The sequence below is a fragment of the Miniopterus schreibersii genome (genome assembly GCF_964146895.1).
Source record: "Miniopterus schreibersii genome assembly, chromosome: 4".
NCBI classification, from domain to species: Eukaryota; Metazoa; Chordata; class Mammalia; order Chiroptera; family Miniopteridae; genus Miniopterus; species Miniopterus schreibersii.
In genome coordinates, this window is record NC_138105.1 from 20,250,991 (window position 1) to 20,264,702 (window position 13,712).

The following is a 13,712-nucleotide window of genomic DNA, read 5'->3' on the forward strand; positions in this document are numbered from 1 at the left end:
AGGATGTCCCAAAAAAATGTATACACACACTTTGAGTAATTATAAAAGCAGTGTTTATTAAATACATTTTATTTTCAAAATTGAGCTCTCAGCTGTTACAGTGTGTATACATTTTTTGGGACACCATGTATAAACTGGATGTTCTTTGAATTGGGGGCAATAGTCAGAACAATGAAAAGATTTAAGGAGGCCTCTTGGGTGCATTGGGATCTTTGAACTTCTTTTTTGTTTACCCTTTAGAAAGATTATGGGTTTTCATTTCTCTTTTATAATGGGTCTTGTCTGCCTTTGACATATCTTCAAAGTTTCCTTTTTCTAGCAGACATAGTCTTTTACCTCTTAGCACTTTTCGGAAAGCTCAGAAGGTAAATGAAGCATCTAAGTGGTTTTTTGGGGGGGTTTTTTGTGTGTTTTTTTTAACATATCTTTATTGATTTCAGAGAGAGGAAAGGAGGGAGAGAGAGAGAGATAGAAACATCAATGATGAGTCACTGATCAGCTGCCTAGCCAGCAACCAGGGCATGTGCCCTGACCGGGAATCGAACCCTGATCTCCTGGATCCTAGGTCAATGCTCAACTGCTGAGCCACGCCCAGCCGGGCATAAGTGCTTTTTCTTGTGCTCCTCCAGCAGGTTTGCACAAAGAATGCATATAATGACATTTTGTTCCTCGGATTCTTAGGATCTCCTTTGTCCATTTTTAGTTTTCTTTTTCCTCAGTGAGGCACAAAATCACCCAGTACCTGTCTTGGCCTCACTTGCCCTGGTGCTGTCTCTATATAGCTCATGTATTGCAGTGGTTGTCAGTTTAGGGTATGATTTTTTACAATGATGTAACATTAAGTAATAGAAGGCTGATGTAAGATGTTGCTCTATTATTATTTTTTTAAGTTGGAGGAGTTAAGACATGGGATTTTAGTTACGATATTTTCCCAAGCATGCATCTTATATTTAGATGCATAATAAATGTACAGTTCAGACAGTTTAGTTTTAAAAGTATAAGTATATAAACAATTACTTGATATAATGAAAATGGGCAGAACCAGGTTATGATTTTAATCAATCATTTATACAACTATTTCCTCCACATTATTAATAGCTCTCCAGGGGTGACCAGTCACTGATTCTTATTTGCATGGTATTTTGCTGGTTGAAAGTCCTACATCAGAGGACCCCCTCACTCCTGGGCAACATGGAATGATTGGTCACTCTATCAAATAGACCTTATATTAGTGTTTCCCAATTATGTTTTTGTGACGAGGTACTAATTTTATTTATTTATTTATTTATTTGATATGTTTTTATTGATTTTAGGGAGAGAGAAAGGGAGAGGAAGAGAGAGAACAGCATCAATGAGAGAGATAAATATTGATCAGCTGCCTCCTGCACACCCCCTACCGGGACTCAAGCCTGCAACTGGGGCATGTGCCCTGACTGGGAATCAAACCAGTGACTTCTCGGTAAATGGGATGATGCTCAACGAAGTGAGCCACACCAGCCAGGGTGACAAGGTAGTAGTTTTAAAAAAATGTTGTGAAATTATTTATTAAAGAAATTAATAAATTATTAACCACATAGGATGGTCTACAATTAAAACTTTTTAACTAAAAGCAGTTTATGGCAGATAGTCCTGTCCTGGTCTAGAATCTTCCCTGACAAAAGTCAATCTTTACATTATTTAAGATTATTGCCCGGCCAGGCGTGGCTCAGTGGTTGAGCATCGACCTAGGATCCAGGCTATCAGGGTTCGATTCCCGGTCAGGGCACATGCCCGGGTTGCGGGCTTGATCCCTAGTTGGGGGCGTGCAGGAGGCAGCCAATCAATGACTCTCTCATCATTGATGTTTCTCTCTCTCTCCCTTTCTCTCTCTGAAATCAATAAAGATATATTTAAAAAAAAAAAAATTATTGTCTTTTTGCATCTACAATAACATACCTGTGGAATGTCAAACTAGTTTCCTTTTTTGGGCCCCTCAAAGCACAGGCTCTGCACCAGAGCGAAGACCACAAATTCCCTCATTGTTATTATTATCATGTTAACTGTTGACTGTTAACTATCCTGTACCCACCTATATAAAAGAAGCATATGTCTATAATTTTACTTTTTATCCAAACCCAGAGGTTCCCCTGCTTTGCTTTCTCGTGCTTCCCTAATCTATCACCAATAGATTTCACATAATCAACTTACATCTTCTCTTTTGATTGTAATGTATAACATAGGGTGCAAAACTGCCATTTTTCTGGAGCATTTTTTCACTCTGTTGAGATTTTGCTTCCTGGCAGTTATCATAAGTTTGGCTCAAATAGACTCACAAAAATTCTCTACAGTTTTGAATGTTTCTTACATTGACAAGAGGAACTGAATTGTCTGGCATCAGGGCAAGAGCTTGGAGGGCAGCTTTCTCTCACAGAAGTGCTGGCAGAGGTCATTGTTTCTTTGATAAGCCGTCCCCCGACAGAGCCATCAGACTGGTGCCATATCTGAGACTCCATCAACCTGGCCACTGTTTGCTCCATCCTGGTGACTCCCTGAGGGCCCTCCCCATCTAACTTTTTGGTCCACCCAAGCTGTTTCCGGTGTCTTTTCTATACAAATGGCCTGTCTTGGCTCATGCTTCAGATTTTCCTAAAATCTCTCAAACAAGCAGCATCTGTCCTCAGCATGTCCCCTACCACTCACTATGTGGCCCCAGGTCCAGCACTAGCAGCAGCTGGCCTTGGTTCACAGCTTGGACTCTCCTGGGCACATCCAAGTCCAACACAAGTAGCAACCATCTATAGATGGCTTCATAGTTCATGCCAGGTGGCCCTCAGGCAGAATACAGGCAGTGGCTGACCTTGGCCTGCACCTCCTGGGAAGCCACAGAGCCAGCACACCTGATGACAGTTTCAGATCACATCGAAGCACCACCACCCAACCACCTCCACAAATGACACACTCAAGGGGCAGACTCGGAGGGCACCAGAACCCCACTGAAGTAAGTCCTGCTCTGTGGGGCAGGCACCTGCACAGCTGATCCTCCACAGTGGTTGGAGGTCAATGGTTGTTGGTTGTAGCCAGTCCTGGCAGCTGATCAGCCTGGGGATAAATCCCTCCCATTGATGTGCCAATAGCAATCAAGCTTCAACTACAAGGGAATGGTGCAAACAGCCCACCTGGGGAGGCGTACCACAAGTCCCCAGCTTGGGTGATCTGGGAGGCTGTGCCATTGGACCCTACAGAACACCTATTGCATTAGGCCTCTCTACCAAGACATACCAACTTCACCTAATACATAGAAACAGACACAGGGAGGCTGCCAAAATGAGGAGACAAAGAAATATGTCCCAAATGAAAGAACAGAACAAAACTCCAGAAAAAAATAAACAAAATGAAGACAAGCAATCTACTAGATGCAGAGTTCAAAACACTTAACTAAGGATACTCAATGAACTTAGTGAGAACCTCAACAGCATAAAAAAGGGCCAGTCAGAAATGAAGAATAATTTAGAATCAACAGTAGAGTAGATGACACCAAGAATCAAATCAGTGATTTGATATGTAAGGAAACAAAAAACACCCAATCAGAACAGCAAAAATAAAAAATCCAAAAAAATTTTGGATAGTGTAAGGAGTCTCTGGGACAACTTCAAGTGTACCAACATTCACATCATAGTGATGTGGAAAAAGAGAGAAAGCAAGAAATTGAAAACCTATTTGAAAAAATAATGGCAGCAAACTTCCTTAACTTGGTGAAGGAAAAAGACATTAAAGTCCAGGATGCACAGAAAGTCTCATACAAGATGAACTCAAAGAGGCCCACACCAAGACACATCATAATTAAAATGCCAAAGGTTAAAGACACAGAGAGAATCTTAAAAGCAGCAAGAGAAAAGCAATTAGTTACCTACAAGGGAGCACCCATACGACTGTCAGTTGATTTCTCAACAGAAACTTGGCAGCCTGAAGGGAGTGACAAGAAATATTAAAAGTGATGAAGAGCAAGGACCTACAACCAAGATTACTCTACCCAGCAAAAGACAGATAAAGAGCTTCCCAGATAAGAAAAAACTAAAGGAGCCCTAGGCAGTTTTGTTCAATGCTTAGAGTGTCGGCCTGTGGACTGAAAGGTCCTGGGTTCAGTTCCGGCCAAGGGCACATACCTTGGTTGCAGGCTCGATCCCCAGCCTCAGATTGGAGTGCGTGTGGGAGGCAACTAATTGATGTGTCTCACATTGATGTTTCTCTCTCTCTCTCTCTCTCTCTCTCTCTCTCCTTTCCACTCTCTCTGAAAATCAATAGAAAAATATCCTCAGGTGAGGATTAAAATAATAAGAAAAAGCTAAAGGAGTTCATCACCACCAAACCAGTATTACATGAAATGTTGAAGGATCTTCTTTAAGAAGAAGAAGAAAAAAAGATAAAAATATGAACAATAAAATGGCATTAAATACATATCTATCAACAATTGAAACTAAAAAACAAAATGAACAAGCAGAACAGAAACAGACTCATAGATACAGAGACCATTTTGATGATTGACAGATGTGAGGGGATTGGGGGTGGGTGAAAAGGGTGAAGGGAGTAAAAATACAAATTAGTTGTTTATAGAATAGTCATGGGAATGTAAAGTACAGAATAGGGAATATAGTCAATAATATTCTAATAGCTATGTATGGTGTCAGATGGGTGCAAGATTTGTCAGGATGATCACTAAGTTATGTAATGTCTAGTCACCTGAGTATACACCCGAAACTAATATAATAATGTATTTCAACTGTAATTGAAAAATTAAAAAATCATTTTAAAAAAAGAGGCTAAAGAGACATCTTAACCAAATGCAATGATTAGATCTTGATTGAATCTTGGTTTTAAAAAATTTTTTTTTTTATTAAATATATCTTTATTGATTTCAGAGAGAGAAAAGGAGAAGGAGAGAGAGAGAGAGAGATCAATGATGAGAGAGTCATTGATCGGCTGCCTCCTGCACAGCCCCGACTGGGGATCGAGCCCGAAACCCAGGCATGTGCCCTGACCGGGAATCGAACCCTGATCGCTGGGATCCTAGGTCGACACTCAACCGCTGAGCCACGCACTGCTGGGCGGTTTTAAAAAATCTTAAAAGAAGTTTGGGGGACAATTAAGGGAATTTAGATATGGACTCAATATTAGATGATATTTTGGAATAATTGCTCAATTTCATAGGGTCAAAATGATATGGCCATAAAAGGAGAATGTCATTATGTTAATGTGATGCATTCTGAAACATTTAGGGGTAAAGTTGTTGATATTTGCAACTTACATTCAAATGGTTCAGTGAGAAATATTTTTATACATGTATAGGTAAAGATAGCAAAATATTAACAGTTGTTCATTCTAGGGTACCTGAATGTTCATTGTACTATTCTTTCAATTTTGCTGTACTTTCAAACTATTTATAAATGAAGTTGGGGGGGAAAGCGTAAAGAGCCCAGCCAGGCGTGGCTCAGCAGTTGAGCATCTACCTAGGATCCAGGAGACTGCAGTTCGATTCCCGGTCAGGGCACATGCCCGGGTTGTGGGCTCGATCCCCAGCAGGGGGTGCGCAGGAGGCAGCCGATCAATGACACTCTCTCATCATCGATGTTTCTATCTCTCTCTCTCTCTCCCTCTCCCTTCCTCTCTCTGAAATCAATAAAGATATGTTTTAAAAAAAAAAAGGTGTGAAGATTTGACTATAATCACTATAACTTTAGTGGTCAAATTTTCACGACAGGAGATATACAGATATCATATAGCTCTTGATTTGATACAAACTGATGTGTCCTAGCAAAAAAATGCATACCTCAAAATTATCAAACCATTAGGCAAAACTTTCAGTTTACCTTCATATAGGAGGTACAGTGACCACACTTAACGGACACCATAAAGAAGCAACCAGAAAAATTCAGAAGAGGATGTTCTGCAGGACAGCTGCCCTGGTCTTTTCAACAAATTGGCATCATGAGAAAAGAGATTGGTGAGGGTGTGGAGAAAGGGGAACCCTGGTACACTGCTGGTGGGAATGCAGACTGGTGCAGCCACTGTGGAAAACAGTATGGAGGTTCCTACAAAAATTAAAAATGGAACTGGCTTTTGACCCAGAGATCCTTCTGGGAATATATCCTAAGCATCCCAAAACACCAATCAGAAAGAACTTAGTCACCTCTATGTTCACAGCAGCATTACTTACAATAACCAAAATCTGGAAACAGCCCAAATGCCCATCAGTAGAGGAGTGGATAAAAAAGCTGTGGTACATTTACGCCATGGGATACTACATGGCCATAAAAAAGAAGCAACTCTTACTCTGCAACAGCATGGATGGACCTGGAGATTATTATGCTAAGTCAAATAAGGCAGTCAGAGAAAGACAAGTATCACATGGTTTCAGTTATACGTGGAATCTAAAGAACAAAATAGCCCTACCTATTTGTCTCAGTGGTTAGGGCATCAGCCAGCTACTGAAGGGTCCCGGGTTTGATTCTGGCCAAGGGCACGTACCTCCGTTGCAGGCTCAGCTCTGATTGGTGCAAGTGTGGGAAGCAACCAATCGATGTACCTCTCTCACATCAATGTTTCTCTCCCTTCCTCCCTCCCTCTCTCTCTCTCTCTCTCTCTCTGAAAAGCAATGGAAAAAATATCCGCTGGTGAGGATTAAAAAAAAAAGAACAAAATAAGCTGATGAACAAAGTAACACTAGGACCAGAGGCATGGATAAATGGAACAGACTGACAGGTCTCAGAGGGGAGGAGGGTTGGGACTGCAAGAAGAGATCAACCCAAGGCTATGTATGCATATATGCATAGCCCACGGACAGAGACAATAATGTGGTGAAGGCCCGGGGAGGGGGGGGCAGGGTGGTGGGAGGTAAGGGGAAATGGGGGACATCTGTAAAAGAGTCAACAGTAAAAAAGAAAATAATACAATAATTAATAAATTTTAAAAAGAGACAAGATATATAATCAGAATCAATACCTGTTTCTAGATTGGATGCTGGTTCAGGCAGACAAGCTGCAAAAGACATTTTTGAGACAACTGGGAAGATTTGAATCTAGATGAGATGAAAATGTATTGCCTTGGAAGGTAAATAGTGTTAAGTGAAAAAAGCATATTATGAAGAATGTTTACAGTGTGTTCTTGCTTTGATCAAATACGTGGTGTGTTACTGCTTTTGTAGTTTTTTTAAGGATTAAAAAGATAAACGTCCTAATAGATGTACTTTTTTTTTTTTAATTTATTTTTAATATGTCTTTATTGATTTCGGAGAGAGGAAGGGAGAGGGAGAGAAAGAGAGAGAAACATCAACGATGAGAGTCTTCGATAGGCTGCCTCCTGCTCGCCCCCTATTGGGGACCGAGCCCTCAACCCCGGCATGTGCCCTGACCAGGAATTGAACCACAATCTCCTGGGTCATAGGCCAATGCTCAACTGCTGAGCCACACTGGCCGGGCTAGACGTACATTTCTAAAGGACTGTCAACACTTTTTTTTTTAATAGACTCTCTTTAAGCTCTCTATGGCCAAAACGTTTATATGAATATTTGGACATAATCCTCCTAAGACTGGTGTGCCTGCCTGCTGTATTTCAAAACACTTTCAGCTTCAGTGTGGAAAAGACAAACTGAAATCTTTTAATGTTTTAAGCTTCCACTTTCATAAACTAGGAAAAATAAGAGAAAATTAAACCCAAAGTAAGCACAAAGGGAGGAAGTAATAAAGACAAAAAATGAGAACAGCTAAATAACAGAGAAAATCAATGAAACCAAAAGCTAGATTTGAGAAGATCTATAAAATATTAACCTGCAAAAAACCAACAGTATTCATGTTGTCAGGCCCAAAGGCCTCTTCCATCCTTGTCAAAGAGAGTGCTAACCCTCCCCCAGTGTTACTGAAATCTTAACAATAAATAGTAGATTGCTATTTTTTGAGCAATGGCCAAGAACTTATAGGAAAAAGCAAATCGTTTTTACAATGGGATTTCCCATTTACAATGGGAGGCCACTTTCACCACAAGAGCCTCCTCTCATGGCAAAAAGAGGTAGCATTGTATATAGCAGAAAAATTCCATACTGGAAGTCATCTCTGCCATTTGTGTTTTGTTTTGTTTTTTAATGGAGGGAAAAATAGAGAAAGAAGACTAATTTGAGATATATTTTGGAATTAGAACAGACAAAAATACATGGAAATGGAAAATAATGTAGTTAGCCACAGGATTATTTAATTTTGGACACATTTGAGGTTATTATTTCATGGGTCAGAACTGAAAAGTGTAGCATATGGTGCATAAGAAAACGAGAAGACTGCCTTCTTGTTTACTTACTAGGTAACAAGAAAGGGGAGAAGACTACTTCCTGACATAAAGCCGTACTGTACACACATTTGTCGTCGTTAAATGCTGGTGATTTAGTGCGTTTCTTTCACACTGGGTGTTGTATACTAGTTAATGCAGATGTATCACTTTATTTAGCTCCTTTCTCCAGTACTCAAAGAACTCAAAGAAGAAATCAAGTATGCAGCTCTCTTATGACTTGAAACTAAGCAGAAATTTAGATTTTTCTTTACTTCTTTAGAAGTTTAGATTGGGGTGAAGCCTCCCTCTTCCCAGGCCTCTTGTCAGTCTTCTTATACTTAGCTAAGAAATACAGAATATCGCCAAGCTGGGCGTGGCTCAGCGGTTGAGCATCGACCTAGGATCCAGGAGATCGAGGTTCGATTCCCAGTGAGGGCACATGCCCCGGTTGCGGGCTTGATCCCCAATGAGTCTCTCATCATTGGTGTTTCTGTCTCCCTCTCCCTCTGCTGCCCTCTCTCTGAAATCAATAAAGATATATAAAAAAAAGAAAAAAAGAAAGAAATACAGAATATGATTAAGCCGGGCGTTTGTACCTCAGCTTCTGTTTGGGGGTTCTGAAGGGTAGAGTCATGCTTGAAGAAGAGAACCCGGGGCCATAGTCTGTCTACCCTGGTTTAAGTGTGCCACAGATTAGCTTGATTTGAAAGAGTCAGATAACTTTTGAGAAATACTTTCCCAGCTCAGAAATACTGCAGTTTGTCTTATGCAGTTCCCTATAAGAAGTATTTAGATTAAGCTTTGATTTTTGATTCAGAGATGGCTCAATTCTCTTACTATTTCTGTGACTTCAGGCGCTTCTCCAGGGTTCTTTATTTTTGTTAGTCCCCTCACTAATGACATTCCTTTGCACCTTTCACTGAAGATCCATAATTACTTCCCAAAAGTTAATTAAATCTCAGAAACTCCCAGGCTTACAGAGAAGTTTACTAACTAAAGGTAGAGTCCAGTGGTTTCTGGCATCTTCACACAGAGACTGTAAATGAGATAGCTTTCTCTCACCTCACCAAAGCACATGACTGAAGAAAAAGATCCTTGTGGAGTCGTCATGCATAGCTTTCCTATTGAATTAACTAGACCCTTTAGACCATTGGAAAGGGGAGATGACTAAGTAAAATGATCTTGTCTCTTCCTTTCCTGCTTTCCAGGTGACCCAGAAAGTACTCTCCCTCATCCAAATCGAGAGTTGATGACACTGCTGTGATTGATGACTTTTGTTGCCAGACCAAATTGTTTTTTATAGCCCACCCCCTGCCAGCACTTTCCAAAGTGCCACTGCCATCAGCTCCAGGGGGAGCCCCTTCCTCAGGCTTCCTGGTCAGCAGCTGCGCGGTGATGACAGGGAGCAAGGAATGGGAGGAGAAAGCAGCTTGCAGACAAATGGGAAGCTAATCAAACCAACAGCCCTGTCGCTAGAATCATAAAAAAAAAAAAAAAAAAAAAATCCCCCCCTTTTTTACTAGCCTCATCTGCATTTCTTGGCTGAAGTGGGGGGAATGCTCCTTGGAAAATTATGGCTTCATGTGGTCTATCAAAGCAGCCTCAAATGCCCCACTCCCTTTTTTTCCTCAAACCAATTCAGCTCATTCAACCCAATATTGTCAAATCATTACAGATTTTACAGATATTAAAAGCACAATAAGGAAATATTATCAACAACTTTATGCCAATAATTTTGACAAATTAGATGAAATAGACAAAGCCCTTGAAAGACACAAACTACCAACAATATGTTAACCTAAACTACAATTTCTGGATCCTTCTTTAAACTGTCTGTCATCAGTGTGGATCTCTTTCAATGTTCAGCTCTTTTATTTTGGAGCATATGTACTGAGCTTACTTAATCAGCACTCTCAACTCTTCTAATAGGATCTGGGCACAAATGTTTAAATTGTGGGTTGGAGAGAGTTAGGCTATTTTATAAGAATAAGCATCTGGGGGCTAATAAATCTTAATCAGGATTGTAAGATCCTGGTCCTTCTGGGTGGCCTTTATGTTGGGGCCAAAATGACAACCTTTCTAGACTTTATCTAGTGTTTCTGGTCCTTGCCAGTGTGAGAACGTTTCAAGGAGTCTTTAACATATATATGTGGTTTAGAGCCTCTTGCCCCATAAAATGGTTAGACAAGGACCAGTATAAAACAATCAGCCTACAGAGAAGGTGAAGCTTTGGAAAGAAGCACATCCTTTTTGGTGGTGCTTGTTTTTATAATGCGTCATTTAGCAAATGGACGGTGAAGAATTGGTCATGCCAAACTTTTCACCATCCGATGACTGGCTACAGACTAAACATCCCACATGAAATTTTTGACTTTAAAGCTTCATTCTTTCAAAAGTTCAATGAAAGGAAAATACTATATTTAATGGGATTCCCAAGTTCGAGTCCAGTTTAACTCATTTGCACCTTTCAGAGTCACAGGTTCAACACATAAATGGCAAACCACCATGAGTTCCTTCATGCCTCTCAGGGATGTGGGAGAAAACGGAGTATTTGAAACCACTGTGATCTTTGTGGTGAAAAACAATCTGCTAAATCAAGTAAAAATGTAATATTGTTAGGGCATTTTCCTCTTGGTGAAATCACATTGTTACACCCCTCTTCTGTTGCTAATACGGTAGGCCCCAACCTGGACACTTCCTTGTATGTAGGAAGCCAAACCCTTTGTTTCACCTTCCTATAGGCCCTCCTCTCTGCTCCTCCTCTGAGGCTTGACCCTGGGCTCTTCTGAGCCATCGAGCTGGCCTTTTCACTGGATTCCATGCCCTTGCATCTTTTCATAATACTTTTCTTCCTCTTTACAGCTCTATTATTTTGCAAGTCTCTTCACCTTTTTCTGCCCTCTTCGTGATCATTTCCCTTTATCTTTTTTTCTAAGACCATTACATTTTTGTTTGCATTTATTAATCGTAAACTGTACTAGTTCAATTTTTTAATTAAGTATAATTGACATACAATATTATATTACTTTCAGGTAAGTTCGGTATGCTTGACCACATAAGCTGCTATAAAGATTTTAAAATTATGAAACGCATCGCAGAGTGTGCTAGCATGCTTTCTTCATGTTCTGGTTGGCCAGGGGACTCAAGTTGAATGGACAATGCCTGTATCAAAAACAGGTTTCCTACTTCCATTTGGTAGCTAGGTTTGAAATTAATTCTCTACTTTGTGACAATCAACAAATACTTACTGAGTATCTAGTGTATAGCTAATATGGTGAAAAAATATTTTGTATTTGTTAGCCTGGCTTTCAGGACTCCCACAGAATGGCCAGTGCTTATCTTTCCAAACTTACCTCCGCAGAACCTGCTTTTACGGACACTGCTGTAGCTCGAGTGGTCTATGCACACCTTGCTCATTTCTACCTCTGCACACTTGCTAAAGTCATTCTTTCCTTACTCCTCCCCACATCACAAACACTGGAAGACTTTCCTACTCTTTTATGTTTATACTATCCCTAGCCTAGAAGATAATTTCCTGTATTTTTGCTCTAATACATGACTATCTCTTGTGCCTATGAATTCCTCGTGCTTAATTTCTGACTTCTTCAGGGCTTAATAATATACTCCTTTGGCATAATGTAGTGGACGATATGGTGAAATGGGCTTTGGAAACAGCAAAGCAGTTTTGTATCATAACTCTGACTTCCTGGCTCTGTGACCAGGGAAAAGTTACGTAATCTTACTCATTCTGTTTCTTTCTCTATAAACTGAGTATAATGATAGTGCCTACCTCATGGGGTGGTTGGGAGAGTTAAATGTGATGATAAACGTAAGGGTACCTGACAGTGTCCGGTGGCACAGAGTAAGCTCTCGGTCAATGTTAGCTATAATTGTTTACCTCAATAAGTTGTTTTTAACTTATTTACATATGGGTTATATTCCCATAACTAATGGAAGTATTACTATCTGTTATTATCTATTATGTGCCAAGCACTATGTTAGGCACTTTCACCTGCTATCTTACTTAATTCTCAAAACAACCTTGGGGTTAAAGTGGCTTGATGTAGAGCTTATATCTAGGAATTATTAGAGCCAGGGTTTTTTGTTTTGTTTTGTTAACCCTCAGCCAAGGATATTTTTCCCATTGCTTTTTTTTTTTTTACAGGGAGAGGGAGGGAGGGAGGGAGGGAGGGAGGGAGGGAGGGAGGGAGGGAGGGAGGGAGGGAGGGAGGGAGAGAGAGAAACATGGATTCGAGAGAGACACATTGATTGGTTGCGTCTGCGAACCCTGGGCCAGGGATCGAACCTGCAACCCTTTGGTGCACGGGCCGATGCCCTAACCACTGAACAACACCAGCTAGGGCTAGAGCCAGGGTTTCCAACTAATTATACTTGGCCCTAAAGCCTTTCCATGATTTCCATGGTGCTTTTTCACGGACATGGGAAACTTTTCACAGACATGGGAAAGTTGGCCCTTTCCTCATAGGGCCAACTTAGTGTTGTGTAGAAATTGAGTTTATTTACTTCGTGGATTTATTGTGTATAAATTAACGGAGTAAACTGGGAGCTTTTCTCGGTTTATGCTACTGCTTTTTGTGGCTAATAACCACAGGTTCTCTTCCTTCATCACTAGAAAGCTCCACCAAATCCCTTTCATTCTCCGTATTACTAAAGGCATTGATGCCTTTTACACCTAATCACTACTTGCTCTTGCCCATCTACTTTAAAAAAAAAGCTTTGCCAATTAATTTTAAACCACCTAATTCAAGCCTTTTATTTATACTTGAAGCAAATAAGGCTCAGGGTAGCTGAGACATGCCCAAGTCACACATCAAACTAATGGCTGATGATCCAGGTCCCTGGCTCACATCCAGAATGCTACTCACTGTGCCAGGAGCCCCTTGAGAAGCAGTTAAAACTTCACCCTGCACCTGGCCGGGCGTGGCTCAGCGGTTGAGCACCGTGGTTCATTCCGGGTCAGAGCACAGGCCTGGGTTTTGGGCTCCATCCCCAGCAGGGGGCGTGAAGGAGGCGGCCGATCAATGACTCTCATCATTGATGTTTCTATCGCTCTCTCCCTCTCCCTTCCTCTCTCTCTCAAATCAATAAAGATATATTTAAAAACAAACAAAAAACCACTCAACCTGCAGTCTTATTTGTGGGGTTAATAAAATAGTAAACCCTTTTAAAATATACAAATAAGCTTCCTTCAGCACAAAGTTCAAATTAGTGAAACCTAATCATAAGACTATATGTACATGAGGAACATTTGACTGTTGCTATTTTACAGGCGTTGTTTCTAGAAACCAAAAGTAGTTCTAATTTATTCTGTATGGCAGTTGGCATGGGACATAATTTGAAGGCCAGGCCTGTCAGGAGTCTCAGAATATAATTTTAAAATTTGGGGGAAATAATTGTAAATA